This window comes from Suricata suricatta, chromosome 7 (genome assembly GCF_006229205.1).
Source record: "Suricata suricatta isolate VVHF042 chromosome 7, meerkat_22Aug2017_6uvM2_HiC, whole genome shotgun sequence".
In the NCBI taxonomy this organism is placed as follows: Eukaryota; Metazoa; Chordata; class Mammalia; order Carnivora; family Herpestidae; genus Suricata; species Suricata suricatta.
This window is the reverse complement of record NC_043706.1, coordinates 73,851,590-73,875,741: the sequence shown is the minus strand read 5'-3', so window position 1 is coordinate 73,875,741 and position 24,152 is coordinate 73,851,590. Positions and strand designations below refer to the sequence as shown.

The 24,152-nt window shown below is 39.1% G+C and overlaps 1 long non-coding RNA gene, 2 other non-coding genes and 1 pseudogene across 3 annotated transcripts; all 4 read left to right on the top strand.

Moving 5' to 3' along the window:
• The first annotated feature begins 17,079 nt into the window (after window positions 1-17,079).
• LOC115296138 lies at window positions 17,080-17,415 on the top strand (annotated as a pseudogene).
• Window positions 17,416-19,948: 2,533 nt separating this feature from the next.
• On the top strand, window positions 19,949-21,915 carry LOC115296053. Its single transcript, XR_003910706.1, has 6 exons — window positions 19,949-20,066; window positions 20,543-20,592; window positions 20,690-20,768; window positions 20,866-20,931; window positions 21,246-21,315; window positions 21,531-21,915. It is a non-coding gene; the product is annotated as an uncharacterized LOC115296053 (long non-coding RNA).
• LOC115297326 lies at window positions 21,039-21,108 on the top strand. The gene has a single exon (XR_003911412.1). It is a non-coding gene; the product is annotated as a small nucleolar RNA SNORD50 (small nucleolar RNA).
• Window positions 21,369-21,438, top strand: LOC115297325. The gene has a single exon (XR_003911411.1). It is a non-coding gene; the product is annotated as a small nucleolar RNA SNORD50 (small nucleolar RNA).
• Window positions 21,916-24,152: the final 2,237 nt, after the last annotated feature.

Sequence of the window (24,152 nt, the reverse complement as noted above, 5' to 3'; positions counted from 1 at the left end):
AAATAAACAAACTAAAAGTATACCTAGAGGAACTAGAAAAAGAACAACTAAGCTAAAGAGGAAGAAAGGAAATAACAAAAGATATCAGAGCATAAATAATTAAATAATTAAAATCAAAACTAAAAAGACAATAGATAATCAATGAAACTAAGAGATAGTTTTCTGAAAAGATAAAAAAATAAACATTTAATTGGACTTCCAGGGGGAAAAAAAAGGATTCAAATAAGTAAAATTGTAAATAAAAAGGAGACCTTACAATTGATGACACAGAATACAAATGACCATAAGAGACTACCATGAACTATTAAAGGCCAACAAATTGGACCACCTAGAAAAAATGAATTCCTAGAAGCAAGCAACCTACCAAGACTAAATAAAAAAAGAAACAGGAAATCTGAACAGGCTTATTATTAGTAGGGAGTCTGAATCAGTAATCAAAAACCTCCTTTATAAAGTCCAGAACCAGATGGCTTAATTAGCAAATTCTACCACATTTAAGAATTCTACTAATCCTTCTCAAACTCCCAAAAATTTGAAGAAAAAGGAACACTTTCAAACTCATTTTATGAAGCCAGCATAATCCTGATACCAAAGCAAGATGAGGACACTACAAACAAAGATAATTACAGGTCAATATTCTTGATGAAAACAGATGCAAAAATTCTCAACAGAATATTAGTAAACCAGGGGCACCTTGCTGACTTAGTCAGTAGAACATGCCACTCTTAATCTTGGAGCTGTGAGTTCAAACCCTACACTGAGCACAGAGATTACTTTAAAATAAATTAGCAAACCAAATTTGGCAATACATTGAAAGAATCATAAACCCTGATCAAGTGGGATTTATTACAGAGATGCAAGTATGTTTCAACATCCACAAATCAATGTGATAAACATACAAAATGAAGATTATAAATTATATTATTATCTCAATAAACACAGAAAAGCTTTTCATAACATTCAACATGCACTCATAATTTAAAAAACAACTCTCAACAAACTGGGTCTAGAGGGAATCTATCTCAATATAATAAAGGGCATATATGACAGTCCACAGCTAACGTCACTGAACTCAATGGTGAAACACTAAAGCTTTTCCTTTAGGAACGGGAATAAGACAAGGATGCTCACTCTTGCCACTTCTATTCAACACAGTACTGAAAGTTGTAACCACAGCAATTAGTCAAGACAACAAATAAAAGTCATCTAAATTAAAAAAAGAAAAAGTAAAATTGTCTCTATTTGCAATGGTATTATATATATTAAAAAAAAAAAAAGGGGCGCCTGGGTGGCACAGTCGGTTAAGCCTCCGACTTCGGCTCAGGTCAGATCTCATGTTCGAGGGTTCGAGCCCCGTGTCAGGCTCAGTGCTGACAGCTCAGAACCTGGAGCCTGCTTCTGGTTCTGTGTCTCCTTCTCTCTCTGCCCCTCCCCCTCTCATGCTCTGTCTCTCTCTGTATCAAAAATAAATAAAACATTAAAAAAAAAAAAAGACTCTCCAGAAAGGCTTAGAACTAATAAAAGAGTTCAGTAAAGTTTCAGGACATAAAATAAATATGTAAAAATTAATTGCATTTCTATACACTAACAACAAAATATCAAAAAGAGAAACCAAGAAAATAACCCCATTTATAGTTGTATCAAAAAAGAATAAGATATTTAGGGACAAATTTAACCAAAGAGGTAAAAGATCTGTATACTGAAATCTGTATAATACATTAATGAAAGAAATTGAAGAGAATCCAAATAAATAGAAAGATACTCTATGCTCATAGATTGGAAGAACTAATATTGTTAAAATGTCCACCTATGCAGATTCAATGCAATGCCTTTCAAAATTCCAATGGTATTATTCACAGAAATAAACCAAACAATCCAAAAATTTGTATAGAACCAAAAGACATTGAATAGCCAAAGACATCTGAAAAATATGAACAAAGCTGAAAGTATCACACTTTGTGATTTCCAACTATTACAAAGCTACAATAATCAAAACGGTACAGTATTGACATAAAAACATATAGATAAATGGAAATGAATAGAGAGCCCAAATTAAACCATACATGTATGGTCAATTAATTTACAATGAAGGATACATGAATATACAATAGGAAAAGACAGTCTCGTCATTAATAATGCTGAGAAAACTGGATAGACACATGTAAAAGAATGAAACTGGACCAGTATCTCACATCACACACACAAATCATCCCAAATTGGATTAAAGACTTGAATGTAAGACCTGAGACAGTAAAACTCTTAGAAGAAAACATAGTGGGTAAATGCCTTGACACTGGTCTTGACAGTGACTTTTTGGATTTGACAACAAAAACAAAGGCAACAAAAGCAAAAATGAAGAAGTGAGGCCACATCAAATTTAAAAGCTTTTGTGTAGCAAAGGAAACCACCCATAAAATGAAAAGACAGCTTAATGGGAGGAAATATTTGCAAATCATATATCTAATAAGGGGTTAATGACCAAAACATATAAAGAACTGGAACAAATCAACAACAAAATCTGATGAAAAAATGGGCAAAGAATCTGAACAGGTATTTTTCCAAAGAAGACATACACATGGCCATCTCAACATCACTCATCATCAGAGAGATGCAAATCAAAATCACAATAAGATATTACTTCCCATTTGTCAGAATTACTATAATCAAAAGACAAGAAATAACAAGTATTGGCATGGATGTGGAGAAAAGGGAACTCTTGTGCACTATTGATGGGAATGTAAATTGGTGCAGCCACTATGGGAAACAATATAGAGATAACTTAAAAAATTAGAAATAGAACTGCCATATGATCCAGCAATACTTATATACCTCCGGGTATATATTCAAAGGAAATGAAAACAGGATATTTTCTGCACTTCCATGTTCATTGCAGCATTGCTCACAATAGCCAACATATGGAAATAACCTAAATGTTCATCAACAGATAAATGAATAAAGGTGTGATGTACATAGATGCAATAGACTATTATACAGCAATGATATAAAAGGAAATCCTGCCTTTTGGGACAGAATGAGTTGACCTTGGGGGCATTAAACTAGGTGAAATAAGTCAGACAGAGAATGACAAGCACTATATGATAGCACTTATATGTGTAATCTGAAAGAGCTGAACTATATAACAATGACTAGAACAGTGGTTACCAGGATCTGAGGACTGGAAACCATGGGGAAATGTTGATCAAAGAATACAAATTTCCAGTTACAGAAAGAATAAGTTCTGGGGATCTAATGTACAGTAAGGTGACTATAATTAACACTACTGTACTATAGGAACACCTAGGTGGCTCAGTCAGTCGAGTGTCCAACTCTTGATTTCAGCTCAGCTCATGATCTCATGGTCATGGGATCAAGCCCTGCATTGGGCTCTGCGCTGGGTGTGGAAAATGCCAATTTTATTTTACATTAACCCTTCCCTCTGTTTTAGGATTTCACACCAACTGTTATCATTGTTTAGAGCAATTTCCCCATACATTCTGCATGAAAGTCCCCTCTCCTCTGTAGAATCCATTCTCTATTAAAGTGAATCATCCTGGTTTATAGTAATTCTAGTAATTATTATTATTTGAAAATACCTTGCTTAATTTCCTTTTGCTGGCTGTGTCTTCCATTAGAATAAAAGCTCTTTGAGAGGAAGAACTTGTCTAACTTGGTCACTGCCACAACCCCTGTTCCTAGAATGGTGCCTGGCACATAGCAGTTATTCAATAAATTAAAACACTTAGAAAGAATAAATAGTATGAGAAAGGAAGAAAACCAAAGACAAAACTATGGGGAGCACCTACATTTAAGAGACAAGTAAAGAAAGAGAAAGCAGTGGAGAAATCTTCTGAATAAAGAAAGTGTCCCAGAAGCTGGACAGGAAAGTGTCCTGGTCAATTTGGTTCTTGAATCCTTTTATCATTTACTGCTTATAGTTAGGAACTTGCTCCTTGGGTGTGATGCTTGATATTCTTCCGCTGGTAGTGACTTTTGGTCTCCCCATGCTCCGATTAATCTTCTTGAATTGAGAAGCTTCCAACTGCTCCAGGAAAAGTTCATCCAACCCTAGAGCCCTGTGGCTCCACCCATGAGACAGCGCTTTGCACCTGGAATTCCTGCCAGATGCACCTCAGGAATGTAAACTAACTAGAAACAAACTGATTGTATGGTAAATGACACAAAAATAATTTTCAGATGTCTCCATAACCATTATCACTGAAACAAATCACAAAGGGTAAAGACCAAAGGTAAGAGCTAGAAAAAGAATTGTACACATAGAAAGAAGAACTCAAAGAAGAAATCAGAAGTGACAATTTAAGAAATATTTGCTGAAGAATTAGAAATGCTGAGTACAAACAGAAACCAAAATGAGGAATAGGTAAGTTCTGAAGCATAATGTCCTCAAACTGTCATAGTTGTCAAATTTCATACTTAACAAAAATATGTACTTCAATAAGGAAGAATTAGGATTCTAAGGAAGAAATCATGAAAATAATGACAAAGAGATCTATACAAAAGGAAAAACAGAAATGAGGAGGAAACATAATATTGTGCAGACACATAACAGGATAATCTATTGATATATTAATTTGCTCTCTCAGCTGAAAGTATTTTTCTCTCCTCTATTTTAGTCAGGTAGCCATAAAAACTGAATTTGCTTCTAGGAAACCATCTCAACTCTGACCTATCCAAAAAGCTAAGTCTTCTCTGAGAGCAAGACATGGAAGACTGATGCTTTAAGTGAGCAAGGCAATATTAGACAAACCAAAGGACTGGGGGATATTCTCTAAGACAAAGAAAGAGATAAGTCTGGAAGTGAGATTAAACATGAAAGAGAGTCAGCCCCACAAGGATAAAGGATAAAGGACTGCATGTGAAATCATTCTAATGATATGCTTACAGAAGAAAATAAACATGAGGCACCACAAAGTTGAGAGTAACATTAAAGTTCTTTTCAAGAAAATCTGTGGTCACTGTGAGCACAGTGGTACCTGATGCATCTCAAAGAATACTTGACTTAAACTAAAGGACCACCTTTACAGAAGCTTCATTGAGTAGCAGAAGAAACTCCAGTGACACTGCCAGCACTTTGGATTAACCACTCCCTCCCATAGCGTGATGATAAGACTGACATCCTTGTGTAAACTAACAGAAAGGGGAAGAAGATTCCAGAGGTGAGTGTCATACTACAAATGAAGGCTTAAAGCAGATTTGAGTCTTAGAGAAATTATGGAATCTGACATTCTTCACATGCCAATATTTTGGACTAAAATTCATAACCATCATAGACATGTAGATTAAAAAAAAAACATTAGGGATACCTGGGTGGCTCAGTCAGTTAAGCAAATGACTCTTGAGTTTGGTTCCGGTCACGATCTTACTGTTTGTGGGATTGAGCCTCACATCGGTTCTGCACTGACAACATGGAGCCTACTTGGGATTCTCTCTCTCTCTTCCCCTTCCCTGCTCATGCTGTTGCTCTCTCTCAAAATAAATAAACAAAAATAAATAAATAAAGAAGTTGGAGGAATTCCAATGAACACAGCACAGAGATGGCAGGGTTTTGGAAGGAGAAGAATAAAAGGCAAATGTTCCAGTAGCAATGGGAAAGAAAGAATAACAAATAGAAGTGAAACAAATCATATCCATTAGAGTCCTCCAGGAAAAGCAAACCAATAGGAAATACAGGAGATTAGATAGATAGATAGATAGATAGATAGATAGATAGATAGATGATAGATAGATAGATAGATGTATACAGAGAGAGAGAGAGAGAGAGAGAGAGAGAGAGAGAGAGCGAGCTACAGAGTGGGAAAGTAGGCTGGAGACCCAGGTGAGTTGTGGTTTAGCCCAAAGGCAGTTCTGCTGGCAGAATTGGCAGAATTCCTTCTTACTCTGGAGAGGTCAGTTTTTGTTCTATTAAGGCATTCAACTGATTGGGTAAGACTTACCCACATTATAGAGTATAATTTGTTTTACTCAAAGCCCACTGATGTACATGTTAATCTCATCCAAAAAATACTTTCACAGAAACATCCAGAAGGATGTTTGATGAAACATAGGAGCACTGTGGCCCAGCCAAGTTGACACATAAAATTAACTGTCATATCATATATTCCCTGAATGCCAGGGCAATTTCCATTTATCTATATAAGAGATCGTCAGTTGTTAATACATGAGAATCTACTTTAGAGATCACTTGCTATGTAAAACAGAAAAAAAAAAGTGTGTTAGGTTATTACAAATATTTTGAAGCAATAGATACATCTATACTTAAGGTTCTAATGCAAAAATTTAAAGGATGAAAACCTTTCAAATAGTGGGAAAATCTGAAAGCTGATTATTTATTCATATAAAGAGTTCATGTGAATTATTCTATTTTCCCTAAAATGGAGAACAGGGGGCAAGAAAGTAGTCAAGGGATCACAGACTGGCACAGTAAAGATAATTCTCTCCCACCTCACTCTTTCACCAAAAGCCCTCTCTTCTCCTTCTCAGCATCTAGAACCTAAGAGTCAGAGGAAATAAAACTAACCCATTGTACTTTACCAAGGTGGCCCCACAACTGATATCTGACAAGGGCCTAGAAACATTCTCTGTTGGGTATAATGAGCCTCAACTAAGTCCCCAACAAGTGCAGACCTTGAAACATGGCATAAATTTGACATATTAAAAAACACAGTGTGACTTTCACTGGCATTATCCTACATATTTGTTCTACTGAATGACTGTAGCTCAGCCAGTAAACTGCATCTTACTGTGTGAAATACTCTAAGAAACATCTCCATCAGGTTTGTCTCCACATAGCTTCCTTGAACTGCCAAGAAGGTATAAATTATACTATAGTTCTTCAGTTTTTCAATCTACATTTTAGATTGCTCAAGCAACTCACTAATTCTTATCAGAATGATATGTATGTGTTAAAGATCTTCATCTTCAGAGCATGCAGTATATCTATCTATATAGACATAGATATATATATATAAGTTTTATTCATAATGTATATCAAGGTTAATGAATCTTTGAATTTAATCAACTCTTTCCAAATAAGGTGATTTTCAAAGTGTCTTTCTTAAAAGGCTATCTCTCATTTTCTATTCTTATACATCAATATCTCTCAAAAATAAACTCTGAATATCTTTCCAATTCAATACCCTTATTGTATAATCATTTTTACAAAGTTGACAAGTTCTAATTATCTACACAATATGAGTTAGGAAAATTCCTTCTCTGACAGGCCTTTAAATAAGACTTCTGAGGGGCACATGGGTGGCTCAGTTGGTTAAGTGTCTGACCTCAGCTCAAGTCATGATCTTGCAGTTCATGAGCTCAAGCCCTGTGTCGGGCTCTGTGCCAACAGCTCAGAGCTTGGAGCCTGCTTCGGATTCTGTCTCCTGCTCTCTCTGCCCCTCCCCAATGTGTACTCTGTCTCTCTCTCTCTCTTTCTCTCTCTCAAAAATAAATAAAACATAAATATTTTTAAATAAAAAATAAAACAAATAAAATAAAAATAAGATTTCTGAGATAAAGGCTTTTGATCCATGGCCTTGCCCTGCAATAGTACATGTACTTCAGGTTCCTCCATACACTTGAAATACACCATTCAAAACAGCACAGGAAAGTGCTTGTGAAGATAGCAAAGTAAACATGTACATCTAGGAACCCATATGCTGTAGCTGAATCCCAACTCTAATTGGTGAACCATTCATGACATCCATGACATTTAATATTTGATACCTTATGTACATACAAAATATAGTCAATCATCACAATGGTTATATGATAAAAGAAAACTGGCAAAACTTAGTAGTGTGCTGGGAAATTACTTTAACAAGATACAAAAATATAGCCATGATTTCATCCTTTTGATATACCTTGAAGAAATACATATTAGCTTTTTGTCACCTAGCTGGTTATCATTTAGAGAATCATTAAATTCTCTAAAACCAGAGTTTAAAGTAATAACACATGACTGTGTATTATAAAGCTAAAGGGTAAAAGGGTTGACATAACATCTTTCAAATCTGACTTTGAAAATTTAGGATTTGGGGCACCTAGGTGGCTCAGTTGGTTAAGCAGCTGACCTCGGTTCAGGTCATGACTCACAGTTTGTGGGTTCAAGCCCTGCATCGGGCTCTGCACTGACAGCTCAGAGCCTGGAGCCTGATTCGGATTCTGTGTCTCCTTCTCTCTCTGCCCCTCCCCTGCTCATGCTCTGTTTCTCTGTCTCAATAATAAATAAAAACATAAGGGGAAAATTTTTTTAAAAAAGAAAATTTAGGATTCTAGGACTTATGTCCCTGAAGTTATCATAAAATGATAGCTAAGAGCAATTGTATAAATTTACTGACAAGGTATAAAATTCAGTTTTTATAAGATTTTCCAATCAGGTTCTAGGCAATCATTTGCTTGTAGCCATTCTAAACAGGGTTTAAGAATTATCTGAACATCTTATTTAATATTGACTATAATGTATTTATAACGAACTACTGCAATAGAATGGGCAGTTGTAATGTGCTTCTCACAGATGCACTGAAAGACAGCTTTCATTTAAACAGTGTTACATAATCTTGGAGGATGAGGTTAAAAAAAAGAAAAGATAGAGAAATACTAGCCACCAAATAAAGCTGATATGCAGAAACCAAAATATTAATTCACTCTGGCAAAGTTGACAAGACTAGAATATCCTTTATTATACACATGAGTACATGCGTACTTTTAAGTGTATTTAATCCTACTTCATTCAACCAGGATTCTATAGGCAAATATTATTCAGGGTCCCAACAGAAAACATACGGTAAATTTGAGAAAAGTTCAATAAGCTTTCAAGATGGGCAAGATGTAGGAAAACCAAAAAGAAAAGTATCCAGGGACTAGTTGAGCTTTATTACCCTTGAGTCTGAAGGGACAAGGGAAGAAAGAGAAGGGTGAAGTGGGCCACTTTAAAAGAAGCTATCCCTTTAGCGGAGGCTAACAGAAACCCCTCTTCCCTCTGATCTCCTACTGGGGTTCCTTATTGGCCCAAACCAATGGGAAATCAGAGAACAAGGAACTCATTGATGCAATCCATTTACGTCAGCTTCCCAGCGCATAAAGCAGATGGAGAAGGTTGAGGAGTGGCTCTAGAATGGGCAATGTAAGATAGTAAGCATAACAGATTTTTATTTAATGAGATAAAGGGAGGTTTATATATCCCTTTGGCCCATGAATGAGCTTCAAGGAGTTTAAGGATTAGTAGAAGCAGGTTGTCATAGATTGTTACAGTAATGGCCCTGGCAAATCACACCTCTCCGGTATTCACATTTCTCAGGATCCACACCCTTGTTCACCACCTCTCCCATATTGACCCTAGGCTTGGCCATATGACTGGATACAAACAACAGAACATCAACATACATAATACAAGCAAAAGGTTAATAGGTGACCTCTTAGAATACTGCCGTGATAGGTTTAGGCCATGAAGATACCCAGAAAGAAATACCATGTGGAAAGAGAAGCCCAGCTGTCCTGGTTTCCCAGCTGAGCCTTGTCCCCAGCAGATTGCCTCAGCATGAGTAAGCCCATTCAGAAAAACTGCCCAGTCAACTCACAGAATCATGAGAAATAGAAATTGTTTTTGTTGTAAGCACTGAGTTTGGGGTGGTTTATTATGCAGCAATAGATAACTGAACACAACCTGACTTGACTGAGGAATGGCTAAACTCCTGTGCTACAAGAATCAATCATGTTCAAATGATATTCTTACAACCCAATTCTCTCTGCCTCTCAACTCCGCTCTACTCTATTACACTGTGTATTGACTTAATTCTCTGAGAGGTTCTCCTCTTGTGGTCAAAAGATGGTTATAGCAGGATGTGAAGAAAAAGGAGCCCTCATGCACTGTTAGTGAAAATATAAATTGGTGCAGCCACTGAGGAAACAGTGTGGTGGCTCCTCAAAAAATTAAAAACAGAAATACCATATGGTCCTGTAATTCCAATACTAGGTATTTACCAAAAGAAAACAAAAACACTAATTCAAAAAATATATGCACCCCAATTTATTGTGGTATTATTTACAATAGGCAAGATATGGAAGCAACCCAAGTGCCCATCAATAAGATAAAGAAAATATGATACACACACACACACAGAGTAATATTACTCAGCCATTAAAAAAAATTAGATCTTCCCATTTGCGACAACATGGATGGACCTACAAGGTATTATGCTAAGTAAAATAAGTCAGAGAAAGACAAATACCACACAATTTCACTTATCATGTGGAATTTAAAAACAAAATAAATAAACAAACAAAAAGCAGAAACAGACCCATAAATACAGAGAATAAATTGATGGTTGCCAGAGGGGAGGAATTTGAGAGATGGGAAAACGGACAGAATGGAAGTATAGACTTCCAGTTATGGAACAAGTCATGGGGATGAAAGGCATGGCACAGGGAATGCAGTCAATGCTACTATAATAGTGTCTGATGACAGATGGTAGCTACATTTGTAGTGAGCATAGTATAATGTATAGACTTGTTGGATCACTATGTTGTACACCTGAAACTAATATAACGTTGTGTGTCAACTAGGTATTCAGGGCGGAAATGCCCCCCCAACTTAGTACAATAGCAGAAAGCTGTTTTCACAGAAGGGAAGGACCAAATTGGGTAAACAGGTAAATAGGGCTATGACAGAGCTAATTAGACAAAGAAATCTGCCTTATTGCTGACCCTGAGATAGCATGCTCTGTCTTTCTTGTCACCTTGGCCAGTTTAGGTAAACAGCAGTGGGGCCTCACGTCTGCTGTAAACAACCTTCGGCCCCACACCAGGATTTTGTTTTGTATTGACCCAAATCCCTAACACCACATATCTTCAAAACCCCCTTTCCTTCACACACAAGTTAATGTTCACTATTTCATAGCCTCTTTGTGCATGTCCATCACCATGTTTCTAAGCCTTCTGATCCTAATAAAAACGGAGCAAAGACCCTTACTCTGGGCTCTTGTCTCCTCCTGGACATCAGCCTCTCTCGCATTTTTAATCCTGCATCCTGCATTCTTGCTGGAAAAGATAGAATGCCAGACCCAGAGTCTACAACAGTTGGCAATAATACAAATGTCTCAGTGTTCTGCCAACAGATAATCAAGTCTCTTCAGCTATCCATCACTACCTTAGCTAGTGACTTGGTTGAGTCTTGTTGGTTTGGGATGGCTTGGAGGTCTGAGTCATTTTGTACCAGCCAGGCCATCACAATGGGAATATGAAACTAGGGCCTTAACCTCTAATTTAGAGGGACTTCTCTCTACCACATAACTTGGGGGGAAGGCTTCTGTAGGAATTATTTTTGTTTCATCTATCCAATTTTACCAATCAAAGCCATATTGCTCTGCGGATCAACCCTATTCTTCTTTTTCCCCCTTTGTAATCTCTTGAATTCTTCCTTTGGCCCTCTGGGCATGGCTTCCCGTGTTTGTTTTCTATATGTTCAGCCCAAGTTGTTGGAAACCATTAAAATCGTTTTATTGTTTTTATTCCAAGCAAGACTTTTCAGTGGAGCCTTTCCATTGCTTCCATCACAGTCATTTCAGGGACAAGAGTAGTGACAGTGAGATCTCCCACTGGGAAGGGTCCTGTTGCATGAAGGCCTCCAATATATCATCCATGTTCCCAGACACCGAGTCACATAATCAGTTTTCTATGGCTTTTACCTGAAATGCAGTTATGGCTTTATGAATGGTTTTCCAGGGGTCTTAGTCTTAGGGAAGTCCTCACAATTAAGAATACTGTTCTCGATGCTCAGCGTCACTCATTATCAGGGAAATACAAATCAAAACCACACTGAGATACCACCTCACACCGGTCAGAGTGGCTACAATGAACAAATCAAGAGACTATAGATGTTGGCGAGGATGTGGAGAAATGGGCACCCTCCTACACTGTTGGTAGGAATGTAAACTGGTGCAGCCTCTCTGGAAAACAGTGTGGAGGTTCCTCAAAAAATGAACAATAGAACTCCCCTACAACCCAGCAATAGCACTGCTGGGGATCTACCCAAGGGATACAGAAGTGCTGATGCATAGGGACACATGTACCCCAATGTTCATAACAGCACTTTCAACAATAGCCAAATCATGGGAAGAGCCTAAATGTCTATCAACCGATGAATAGATCAAGAAAATGTGGTATATATATAATGGAATACAACACGGCAATGAGAAAGAATGAAATCTGGCCATTTGTAGCAAAATGGATGGACCTGGAGGGAGCCAGACTAAGTGAAATAAGTCAGGCAGAGAAGGAAAGATACCATATGTTTTCACTCATAGGTCTAGCAGGAGAAACCTAATAGGGGACCATGTGAAGGGGAGAGGCGGAGAAAGAGTTGGGGAGAGGGAGTGAGGCAAATCATGAGAGACTTCTAAATGCTGAGAACAAACTGAGGGCTGAGGAGGGAGGGGGAAGGGGAAGGGAGTGATTGTCGTGGAGGGGGGTCTTGCGGGGAAGAGCACTTGGTGTTATATGAAAACCAACTTGGTAATAAATTATTTAAATTAAAAAAAAGAAATTTAAAAAAAGAATACTGTTCTCATACTCCTTGCAATATAGATCAAGAGTGACATGGACTGAAGGGAACTTAAGTGGCTCAGTCAGAGTGTCCAACTTCAGCTCGGGTCATGATCTCACAGATTGTGAAATCGAGCCCTGCACTGAGCTCTCTGCTGTCAGCATGGAGCCCACTTTGGATCCTGTCTTCCTCTCTCTCTGACCCTCCCCTACTGGGTCTCTTTCTCTCAAAAATAAATAAACACTAAAAAAAAAAAAAAAAGGAGTGACATGGACTCTTTGTCTTGTTGGTTGCCCTACTCGATGCAGATTAAAAATGCATCACAGCAAAGGGTCAGTGGTTAGCTTCAACTACACCATTCAGCCTGAGACATTTGGGTCTGCAAGGCCTTCTCACCAAACAGGGGCATTAACCAAGCTGCATGAGACTCCCTTGGCCTCTGCCCATATCTATCTATCAGTTTTTGTTTTTCACTCTCCAAAAAGGACCTCATTTGATCAGTTTCATTTTCAGCAGCATCAATGATGGTTTGCATTTAGTGAAAACAAGTTACTTGGGACTCTTACACAACTTGGATCAAGCAGAACTTCCTACACACGGGCCTTTGATCCCCCTTGGGTGTCAGCTGCAACGCCTGGCATGTGGGAGTTAAAAGACAGTGTGGGAGTGTGAAGATGGCCAGAAGTCAGGTTAATTTCCGAATGTTTTAGGGCCCACTTCTTGCATTTCTGCCCTCATCCATCACACCAGTTTATCCTTGGTGACAGGGAGATTGCCTACATCTCACTTATTCCCATTAATCCAGAGAGAGCCCAGTATCTTAGGCAGCTCCTCCTCCCCTAGGGAGCTGAGATCATTCTGGGATGGCTGGACTGAAGAACACCATGCATCTGCATCATATGCTAACATAGTTGGTGACCTTGCTCACTGCACTAAACTGTTGAGCAATTGACACCTGTTGCCAAACACCAGGAAAAGCAGTAGCAAGATGTCAACCTACTGCAAGAGTTTGCAGGTGTTGGCATTGCCAAGAAAGACATGACTCACACAGGCACTGGATGGAACAATACTTTATTCCCAGAGATAGAGCAGGATCAGCTTCAATAGTGAGTGTCAGTACATCATGGCCAGTGCATCTTGCCCCAGAGTTGACACAGGGAGATTGTACTAAATCTTCTTATGCAGCAGGTGAAGAACGCTCTTCCCATCCTACCAGAAACAGATATTGCAATGGGGCTGGTGAGGTGCCACATATGATGCACATGCTTCAAGCAGAATCCAGAATAGGGAAAGATAATCCCAGACAAGTCCATATGCCCAGCAGGCTTTCTTCATGAAAGCAAATGTTCCAGGCCCAAGGCACTATCTTCATCTTCATCTCCACTTCATCATTACTATTTCACTGAGACTATGTTTACAACATCACCACTGATCTTCATGTTGCCAAACCCAATGGTTATTTCTGTTATCGTACTTGTCCTTCCAGGAGCATCCCAAATGAATAAATGAATCTCTCTCCTGCTCAACTCTTTCAGAGATATCACACTCTCCAGTTTTCCCCTTAGCGGGTCTCTTTTGCTGACACTTCCTTCTCTACTAAAACCCTAAAGTTAGCAGTGCACCAAAGCTCTGCTCTCTCCTGGGCTTTCTCCTCTTTATTTATACTCTTTCCCTGATGATCTCAGTTTCATGTTTTAAATATCCTACTCACGCCAATGACATTCAAGCCTTAACCTCTCCTCTGAACTTTAGACTCAGATGTCAAACTGCCCTTGATGTTTCCACATATACAAAGCTTTTCCTCTAATTTAAGCTCTTTAATTTTATTTCATGAACTTAACACTTTACTATTTCATAGAGTCTGCACAAGATTTTCTTCAAATTACATGTCTGTTCTGCCATCATACCTAGAATTTACAGACTAGGTCAGTTTAGAAACTAGGGGGGAAAAAAGAACATTATACCAAGAAAAGATTCTTTAATTCTAATATTTGAAGTCTGATTTTCTTTTTCTGCTTTGGAATAATAGCTTACACTATTTAATATGGCATATATACTTCTACCATAATTTAAGAAAAAGTTATAATGGTGAACTTTAGTCTCATGCATTATCTAACCAGATCTTTGTGTGTATTGAAATGTTTTCAAAAGCCATCTAACGCAGTATATCTGATTACATTATGGTACTGGTTCTAGGCTACTGCTGTTGGCATTCTTTTCTTTTCTCCCCATACTTGTCTGTGCACAAAACTTCAATCATCCTCTCTACATTCCTTTGCCCAGTGATCCTTCTCCAGCCCTGACTCTTCTCTTGGGCTTCATTTCTACATTTCTGATGATCCACTGTACAGATGGAACTCAATGTTCTACCCTATATTTAGTACAAGCAAAAATGAATCTTTTTTTCACTTCTCCAAAATCAGTCTTACCTTTTCTTCTCAATGGAGCTGTCATTCTCTTGGCTGCCTGGGCTCTACTGTTTTCTCTCTTCTCCCACATTTCGCAAGAACTTGACACATGCAAGAACTTGACACCACTTAAGTTCCATGTGTTGTTCTCTTCCCTGCCTTCTATTTCCATGGCCAACATTATAATGGTGCTCCTCACAATATCTCATCTAAATGACTGCACTAATTTCTAAACTGTGCTTTTAATCTTTCCTCCAAAACACTTCCTAAAATACTGTTTGGTTCACATTATGATCTCATCCAAAAGACTTTAATGACTTTAATTTTTAAAGCAGAGGTATCTAAACTCAAGTTTAAAGACTGCTTATTATACTACAAAGTCTTTTAGGAAGGACAAGTACTTCTGTATATTCGTATTAGCATTCCCTGAAGCACACAGCATGTACCAGAGGCTCAATAAACATTTCCTCCAAAAAATTACTAACATGATGATCTATCTAAAAGTATGTTAAGAGTATGAGAACTTATTTTTAGCATACTAAATTCTTCAAGCACAGTTTTATTTATTTATTTTTATTTATTTTACTTTTTAATTTACATCCAAGTTAGTTAGCATATAATGCAGTAATGATTTTAGGAGATTCCAATGACTCATCCCCGATGTATAACACCTAGTGCTCATCCCAACAAGTGTCTTCCTTAATGCCTCTTACCCATTTAGCTCATCCCCCCCACTCACAATCCCTCCAGCAAACCTCAGTTTGTTCTCTGTATTTAAGAGTCTCTTAGGGGCACCTGAGCGGCTCAGCCAGTTAAGCATCCGGCTTCGGCTCAGGTCATGATCTGATGGTTTGTGTATTCGAGCCCCACATCCGGCTCTGTGCTGACAGCTAGCTCAGAGCCTGGGCCCTGCTTCAGATTCTGTGTCTCTTTCTCTCTCTGACCCTCTCCTGCTCATGCTGTCTCTCTCTGTCTCTCAAAAATAATAATAAGCATTAAGAAAAAATTTGAAGAGTCTCTTATGTTTTGTTTCCCTCCTTGTTTTTATATTATTTTTGCTTCCCTCTTTATGTTCATCTTTTTGTGTCATAAATTCCTCATGAGTGAAGTCATATATTTGTCTTTTTCTGACTAATTTCACTTAGCATAATACCCTCTAGTTCTATTCACATAGTTGCAAATGGCAAGATTTCATTCTTTTGGGTTGCCGAGTAATACTCCAGTGTGTGTGTGTATGTGTGTGTGTGTCCATGGACATTTGGGCTCTTTCCATACTTCGGCTACTGTTGAAAGCACTGTTATAAACATTGGGGTACATGTGCTCCTTTGAAAAAGCACATTTTTATCCCTTCAAGGACACTTTTAAATTTCAGTTCTGATCTTTATATGGTCTTTCTTTAATCACTTCAAATATTGGGTAGCAATTTGCTTGACTGTTTTAGGTGAAGGAGCAATGACTGATGGCTTCATCCCTCACTGTTTTTCTTCTCCTTGAAGAGATAAACACCTTGAAGGAGTTGTGTACCAGCTTCACAGTCATCGCTCATGTTCACTGGAGGGCAGTGCTGTTAATAAGGAAGTTCTGGATTCATTTCATTTTGTACTGCATATGTTAGTTATCAGTTGGAGTCAAAAGTTAATACGGAAAGTTTTGTTTTGTTTTTTTTAAGACTGGAATATGTTTCAAGTATGCTGTACCACACTTAACCTAAAACAGTGGTTCTCAAACTTCTATATGTATATGAATCACCTGTATATGTATATGAATTGACCTGTGCTGTCCAATACAGTACCTACTAGTCATATGGCAATAAGGCACTTGAAATATGAACAGTAAAACTGAGATGTGCTATGACTATAAAATATACTGAAAGGAGGAAATGGAAAATATCTCAATAACTTATATTGATCATATGTTGAAATGAAAATATTTTGGTTATACTGGGTTAAATAAAATGCATTAGAATTAATTTCATCCAATTCTTTTTATTTTTTAAAATGTGACTACTATAATATTCAAAGTTACACATGCAATTTCGCATTTGTGGTTCATGTTATGTTCCTGTTGAATAGCATTGGCTCATATGGTTCTTTAAAAATGTTTCCTGCTTTCCGGTGGTGATGACCTGCCCACGAGAACATGCCCCTCGCGAAGGACCTCCTGCACCCGTCCCCAGAGGAGGAGAAGAGGAAACACAAGAAGAAGCGCCTGGTGCAGAGCCCCAACTCCTACTTCATGGACGTGAAGTGTCCATCCGGGGTGCTACAAAATCACCACCGTGTTCAGCCACGCGCAGACGGTGGTGCTGTGTGTGGGTTGCTCCACCGTCCTGTGCCAGCCAACAGGAGGAAAAGCAAGGCTCACAGAAGGATGCTCCTTCCCACGGAAGCAGCACTAAAAGCACCCTGCGTCAACATGAGTGGGGAACTAACCCAATAAACAGATTTTGGATACGTTCAAAAAAAATGTTTCCTGGGTTGGGGTGCTTAGGCGGCTCAGTCAGTTGAGCATCGTGATTTTGGTCATGATCAAAAACTCTTGATTTTGGTCATGATCCTAGGGATGGGATGGAGACCCTGCATTGAGCCCTACATGCTGTGCATGGAGCTTCTTCTCTCCATCTCCCTGACTTGTGAGCACTCTCATTAAAAAAATAAACAAAAAAAAGTTCCCTGGGTCCCAATTTTGGAGATTCTGTTTTGGTTATTGCAAGTTAGGGTCCAAAAATCTGATAATTTTTAGCTTTCCAGCTAATTCAAGTGATAAGTCAGGGTAGGGTATTATTGTTCTATATACTGCTTTTGATGGTCTTCAACACAGCAGTGATTCAAACATAACATGGAGAAACAGTTTTCAAGTTTGATTGTGTAATAACTGCCGTCCCATAAAGTCATATGCATGTTTTTCAATTAGCAGAACACTCTTCAATATACCATCACAACATGACTATTTTGTGGTATTAGAAGGATGGTATGAACAACTAAGCAATATATCTATCACAAACTTAAATGCATGAAACCTTTGACTAACTTCTAGAAATTGATCTAGCACATCTTCCAAGATCACTACAATATATCTATAATTCATTTCAGCACAATTTGAAATAAACAAAAACTGGAAACTGAGGAAATAAATTATGATATCGCCAACTGAATACTATGCAAGCTATAAACAAGAATAAGTTCATTTATAAGTACTGGCACAGAAAGATGTCTAGATTTATGAGGGGCAAGAAAGTTGCAGAAAAGTATGCAGATCTTACCTGTACATATAAAATATGAAAAAAATATGTATTTGTATATGCATAGAAATACTTCTATATGCATAGAAAGCTTCAAAAACTTTTAATAGTGGTTGTTTTAATTTTTTTAATGTTTTATTTATTTTTGAGACAGAGAGAGACAGAGCATGAGGGGGGGAGAGACAGAGACACAGAACCGGAAGCAGGCTTGAACCCAAGAACGTGAGATCTGACCTGAGCCAAGGTCGGAGGCTTAACCGACTGAGCCACCCAGGTGCCCCTAATAGTGGTTATTGTTAACAGATTCCCAGTGATACTGAAAGGAACTTTTTTTTATATTCTTTTGTACTGTTTTAGTTTTTTTTACTATGAGCAACATGTAAATTTACATTTACATTACAAAATACTGTTAAAATATCTATGTAATACCTAGCCAAGTAAATATTTCATCACTTAGGTTCCTGTTACAGAAATTTGCTTTAAACTATTATCCTTTAATCTGCTGTTTGGTCTTCATTTTAATTCTCTAAAAAGCCACTGCATATATTCATTCATTCATTCAACATATACTTACTGACAACCTACTTTATGCTGGACAGAATACTTTCTAAGGCCAAACAATAAAAAGTGGACACAAAACCATGTGCTCCTTAGACATGGGGAGGACAATAAACAAACCCAGACATAAATAACATTTAGTAATGAGTACCATGAAGACCTGAATTTTCAAATGCTACAATGTTCAAATGTTATATGTGCTTATGTGTACATACACCTGTATTCACTCACACATACGAATTAATACAACCGTCGCTACTAAATTTTTTAAAAGTCGTTTGTATGTACTATTCTGGGATATTTCTCAAACTAAACTTTCTCTTGCATTCATTATAACGAACTCCGTGCAAAGAAACTAAAATAGCAAAGCTTTTCATATGATTTATGCAAATTAGCTGCTTTAGAACTCCATTTTCTCCTCCGCCAAATGGAGTATTTACCTCTCAGGTTGGCTGTCTCGGGGAGAATTCTACACGCTGACCGTGTAACGCAACCGCAGTGCCTGGCACAAGGACGCGCAGGAATGAGGTGGCGCGGGTAGGGCGCGGACGCCCGCACTGGGGCGCAGCTGGGCCGCGTGCAGCGCGGCGGGCCGGCTCTCCCGCTGCGGCGTGGTATTCTCGCAGGGGACCACAGGAGAAAGGCGGTGCTTTCACATACTTTTTTCACCCAAACATTTCTGCACGCCAACTTATGTCTCTGGGCTTGCGGCGCCGCTGGGCGTCAACTGCCCCCGGCGCCAAGCCAAACAGCCAGCCCGACTACTCGAGATGGTCATACGCTGAGGCCGTTCTGTGCCGCAAAACTCAAGTCCACTCCCGGCCCCGAGCCGGCCAATCTGTTCTGGGCGGACTTGGCCCGGGGTAGGCGGTAGTCTCGCCTCCAACTGCGGCTGTTAGTTTGAATTCTGGCGCCACTCCCACGCCACGTAGAGCCAGACTCGGAAGCGACGGATGGCCGAGCGCAGGGGGCGCGCACCGGGGACTGGGCGGGCGTACGGCGGGCGGGCGACGCGCGCACCACGCCCCGGAACCAGCCCCCGAAAGAAAAGAGCCGCCGCGCGCGCTCCCGCTCTCTCCCGTCAGGAAACGGCCACGCCTCCGTCATCTCCCAAATCCAATAGACGCGAGAGGGTGGGGCGGCCTCGATCTGACTCAGGAGAGGCTATAAAGGGAACTGCTGGCAGCGCAGCTCGGTCTTTTACGTCTGGATTTGGGAGGCGTTGTGTCCTGTTACGTGAGTGGGCGTTGTGGGCGACTACCGGAGCGGGCCAGGTTGGAATAGGCTGAGGTTTGCTGCAGCACGGTGAGATGATTATTTAGAGATTTGAGTTTAGGGTCCTGTGTGTAGAAAACTTGCACGTGGGAAACTCGCGGTCTGACCGCCACGTGTCCTGAGTGGTCGTGGTGGCGGCAGCTTCGAGCCTAGGCGTGTGGAGGCTGGTGCTGAGGGCCACGAGCGCTGTGCGTGGCCTGCTAAGCCTGACATCCGGCTGGACCGGCCTGAGCGGCGGCGGGAGAACCATATTTCCAGGATTCAGGGCAGGGAATTTTTTAAGTTGAGCAAGAGGCCCTTAGTAAGGCAAGTGTCATTTTATCGTCGCAAATCAAAAGGTCGTTTGAAAATCCGGGAGCCCCTGACCTTGCCTGAGATGGAGTTGTATTGTGCCCAGGTGGCGCTGTGTGCAAACCAGATTAGTGACGGGGAGGGTGTTAGTACGGAAAACCTTCAACCGGCATTCTGTAAGAGTGCTGAGTTTTAAATATTTTGGTCCCCTGCAGGAGCAATGTCTCTCAGTGCTGTAGTGGAGCTGTTACATGGAGATGTTCAGGTAAGTACTGTTGAAAACTTAGTTTTTAAACTGAAGAAGTAAACCTGTTGATTTACAGTAAAATGTGATGCATCATTTGAAATTTGCTTCTTACTAGATACAAAGGAAAATTCCAAAATTCGTGAGGGAGCATTTGTTGGAAAATTACTTGGTTGGAAGCTGACCATTTTACCCAGGTATGTTGGGCTAATAGTGTGCTGGGTTAGTAATTTGATTCAGTACGATTAGTCCATATGTAGCTTTAAGATAAATTTTTCTTTTGCCCTTGACCAGCATCCTGGGAGTTGATGAATACTAGTGAATCTATGAATGTCGCTGACAGGCAACGTCATTTTTCAAGTGAGTTGTGTGGCTTAAAACTAGTGTTTCTAATACAGTGCTTCCTTTTAACGTTTCTTTGGCTTATGGTAAATTTCACTGTAATGTAATTTAGTGGATTATTGTCTTATCAATGATGAAACCTATCCCGAAGCTGACTACCTGAAGAAAAGCATGTACGGATTCGGCTTCTGAGATAAGACTGATGTGACGTTTTAATAGTCTGGATTTTATGGCAGAGGGTTCTTTTAGGTTATAAATCTTGCAGGGCAAAAACTGCTACCTCCAAGTGATGTGTTGTGGGTTTTGTTTTGGTTTTTTTTCTCTGCCAACAGTGAGGGGTCGCTGTCTTCCCATTGAAAGAGGCCAGTTTGGTGTAACCTTCCTAAGATGAAACCCATTTCTGTGAGTGGAGATATTTTTACTTAATAGTTGGTCAGTACTTTGTCCTTGGTCTTAATCTATGATGATCTTATCCCGAACCTGAATATCTGTTGAGAAAAGTTAAACGGATCTGGCTTCTGAGAGAGACCATTATAAGGACAACAAGATTTTTTTTTTCAGTTCTTTTGCTGTTATGTTGATAGTCTTGTAAATCTCAAATATTTTTCCTTTTCTAGGGCTAATGCCAACCGGTTTGCTTGTATGAAAAATCAATAAGGAAAAGCTCTTCATTTTACTGACATGGGAAGAAAACCTACAAATCAAGACAATATTTTTTTATTTTTGTAAACAGATTGTCAAATCGCATCAAATTTAGATTAATGTACTTGATAGATTTGAGCCATTATTATGTCCTGCTCTAGAGAGTCATAACCTATTAAGCAGATTACTTGGTAGATCTGTTTCTATTTTAAATACAGGAATGCATAAGAAATCACATTTTTAATGGAGAGGTCTTTTTCAGTTAATCAGACTTGTGATTAGCTTACTGTGAATATTTCATCTTTGGTCATCTGAATTTAAAATGTATGATTGTAATTAAAGCTGGATGAAAAATGTACACTGAATATTGTGGAAAAGTTCTTAGATTTTTAATGGAGAGTTGACTCATTTTGGCAGTATCAGGAGTACAGATCATGTTGGCTTTTTGTAACACTACAAATATTACTGGATTAGTGGGTGAGCAAAACAGACCGGATCTATTACTGGGGGAGAGGGAAATACCAGGTATTTATGATTACCGAATTCTGGGCTATTTGGTCATAATTACAATTTGGAAGGATGCTTAAGAAGCAAAGTGAGAGGCCACCTTGGTGGCTCAGTTAAGCATCTCCGTTCCTCCATGCTAGGCATGAAACCTACTCTAAAGATGGAAAAAAGGAATGCTGGAAATGAAGAGTACAGCATGACAATGGATCATGGGGGAAGTTCAGTGATAAAATCAAACATTGCATAGAATGGATTCAGCATAGTAATAGCATACGATCTAACCAAGATGGTCTGGCCCCATGCAGGATCATTTTCCCTAAATAGCTACATGAATATATTGCTAAGGCCATATTTCAGTGTTAATCAAAGGAATGTTCTTGTCCATTTAGGATAATGAGCTGCCTTATCTCCTAAAATGTTTTCTTGCCTTAGTGAAAATTCAATTTTGAACCCATGTAGCTCAAAAGAGGCTCAGTGACCACCATGTCATTTAGTGGGCAGGTAACACTGGATTGGCTCAGGTCTTGCAATGGTGTATGAAATGCGCCTTCAACAATGTTTGTGGCCATATTAAAATAGGTATTAATGCCACCACATTGACCTAAAGTATTCTGGGTCTCCACACAAATAGTAGGTGAGAGGAATTCGACAGTGGCTATACATAGTCACACGAATAGAGAATGCAGAATGAACGGCAGAGTCTACAGGGAATAGCCATGCTTTACATGGATTGCAAGGGTTCTAAACTGAGACTGGCGCCCCAAAAAGTCTTAAGATTAACAAGTGGATTTGAATCAAAACAATTGTGAGATGAGATCTGAGAAGGATAGCATTTTTAGGGATATACTTGGAGCAAAGATTGTGTGCTTCAGGACTTCAGAATAATGAATTTGAATTGGGTATCAGTGGGGTAAGTATGGAACAAACAAGGTAGAAGATAAGCTGGAATGTTTTGGGGGTGACAACTTTAAAAGTTATGGTCATTTGAATTCCCTAAAACTTGACATTTTTCTCAGGAGGAAGGCACATGGCAGAAAGTCAGGTCCAAAAAGGTACAATTTAGTGAAATTAAGTTTGAAAGCTCCACATGTTATAATTAACATCAGCTTCCATTAAAACCACTAATTCAAACCTGTACTATAGCTAAATGGCATTTTTCATTCATTCAATGTGGTCTTGGCTGTTAGACCCTACTAGACTTCTATTTTATGAATAACATTCCAGGTACTACTTTTATATTAAGTCCCTGGCTAAGGGACTTCATTCTTCTGAGCATATGTGCATTAATAGAGAACTTAATGCAGAGAAAGCCTGAAGTATAAAGGAATATTACTGTAATAGACAGGGATCTGCTTGTTTAGAACTGATAACCAGAAGTTGAAATCAAAACTTAACATGTGTCTGGCTTTAGTGGCTCTAACCAACAAATTCTTTCTGCTTTCCATCATGCTTCACATTCTTCAAATATAGTAGGCCTAAACCTACCATTTGGTGCTTTCTAAAATTAGTTCTGTGGCCAGAAATCTAATGTCCACTGCACTTAACTTCCCAATCAAGTTCTCTGAATTGATCATACACTTCATAAACCCTTAACTGCTTACCCAGCCTGTGTGGAATCTTTTCATTGTGTTAAGGTTTTTAATACCATTTTCCCAGTTCAAATTAGAATATTTGAATTCCAGCCTACTAGCATAGTCTGCTGCTTTTGCTGCTCTTTCCTCTTTTTAGGTGGGGTGCCTCTTTCCCATCTTTCCTTCCCAAAGCTTGGCCCTGGATCCAAGTAGTACTTACAGTATAGTACAGTACCCATAATTGCCTGACCAAATTTTGCCACGGCCTCTGGCCTTGTGCACCTCACTGATTCTACACATTTGGAGATGTACAAAGATCAGATCAAAGCACAAGTTTGCCATAAGGTGCTGGAAGGTTTCTGGACCATCTTGGAGTGGAGGAGAGGTTATCTTCAAAAGGAGAACCGAACTCCTTGGTCTCATTCTTATAAGACCTGGCCCCTTCCCCTTATCACTAGTCTACTGCTAATGTCCTGGCATGCCATGTGGCTGAGTTATAATAGGAAATAAGGATTTAAT